This window comes from Miscanthus floridulus, chromosome 4 (genome assembly GCF_019320115.1).
Source record: "Miscanthus floridulus cultivar M001 chromosome 4, ASM1932011v1, whole genome shotgun sequence".
Lineage (NCBI taxonomy): Eukaryota > Viridiplantae > Streptophyta > Magnoliopsida > Poales > Poaceae > Miscanthus > Miscanthus floridulus.
In genome coordinates this window covers 19,617,867-19,619,801 of record NC_089583.1, presented here as the reverse complement: position 1 = coordinate 19,619,801, position 1,935 = coordinate 19,617,867, and positions in this window count along the sequence as shown.

The following is a 1,935-nucleotide window of genomic DNA, read 5'->3' as shown; positions in this document are numbered from 1 at the left end:
TCATAGATAATAAAGGTGCCTAAACTACTAGAATCCAGCAGGATAAGAATCTCTTGCTGATCTACGCAACCCTTGAATATGAGAGTTTTGCCTTTCTTTATATTCATAGTTGGTTGTTGAATAGTCATAACAACCTGACCAGCAGGTGCCTCAGTATCCTCCTCTTCTAAAGTATAATTTGGTTCAGACTCAACCTGCACAGCATCCATCAACTCCTGCAACACATGTATAGAAACATGGGTTAGGCATTTGTGGCCTTTGCCTGTCCACTTCTCACCACAGGTAAAACATAACCCATTGGCCCTTCTGTAAGATCTCAAAGCTGTCAACTTATCATCAGAGTCCACAGACTTAGCATCCTCCTTCCTAGGCACAGGCTTAGTCTTCTCTGAAGTCCAAGTTTGCTTAGTCTAAACCTTATTGCCCTTAGATTTTTGTAATGCCTTTGGCTTCAGCAATTCTAGCTCCATTTCCTGCAAAGTGGCAAGCTCGCTAGCAATCTAGACTGTCTTAGGCCTATGCAAGGCTAAAGCAGATCTAATTTCCTCGACCCCCAAGAACCGAGTGACAAAGAAGGTATTATCATAAGTAGGATTGTATAGTAATATACCATGAGCTAATTCCTCAAACCTTGTATGATATTCAAGCACTGACCCCACTTGCTTGAGTGAATCAAATTGCCTCAACTGCTTAGGGTACTAATCCTTGTCATAATGAGCAAACACAACCCTCACTAATTCATCCCAATCCTGAATCTGCCCATTGCGTTATTCAGTCTAAAGCCAAACTGAAGCTGGTACCGTGAAGTTCAGAGCGGCAAACCAGGTCTTCAAGAATGTCACAATAGAATACCCTCCAAATAGCGCTCACACAGATCACGCCACAAGCGGTGGTTAGAACCATCTAACTTGGAAAAATCCTTTTTGGGCAAATGTGGATGTCGCCCCCTAAATTCCCGCTCAAAATCCATCCAATCAGCAGAACAAGGTGGGGATTGGGTGACAGACCTTTGCCCTAGTGAGGAATGGGTCCTAGAACCCTGTCTCCTTCCTCCTCCTGGTGGCTGGGAGACGAATCACGCCCCCCGGCTGCGGTGGTCGCGGAAGAAGCTGGGTGCGCGTTGAGGTCAACCACACCACCTGGCTCGCTCGGATGCGGCGACGAAACGGGTGCATGCTCCAGACGTAGCACGCGTGCTACGATGATATCCGACTTCTTCAACAACGAACCCATGGACTCATCCATGGCTCCCAGCCATGAGCTGATGCTACTCAGCTCGTCCAAGACCTGCTTCATCATCGACTTAAACCCTTGGAACTGCTTTGCCAGATCCTCAAGATCCGTCGCCATATGCTGTTGAATCTTGCTAGGCTTCTTTCCCGACGCTAGAACAGATAACTCGGCTCAGGATCACCTCGTGTTCACCACCGACCCGCTCAACCTAGAAACGGACCTCTGGAATCAGTCGACCAACACCAAGGTGAAGACGATGATTCCTGCCATCAGGAATTATGAACGCGATCAAGATGGAAGAACACGACGGCTCTGATACCAATTGTGACGATCTTGATCGGGAAGGATAGATTGAAAGAACAGTAGAAGGGAATTTGGGGTGGAAGGAAGAACAAGAAAAGGATGAGACGGAGGATTCAGCTCGGGACAGTTTATAATTTATGTTCGATAACCGCTCACAGTTCATTACACCGGCTTATAAAGACGCCGTCACCGTCTTCCCAAACTGGGCCGAGCCCCTACTCCTACTGGGCCAAGCCCAACTTCACCTATTCAAATGAATAAGCCTTTAATCCTTCCCCGGCGCCAATGCCTGCCCTTCAGCCACCTTCAGGTACCGCTTGAGTAGCCGGTTGGTTCATGACACCTTGTTGGTCAAAAAACTTACAGAGTGGCACCGACTTTCTCAGGCCTATCGCCGTG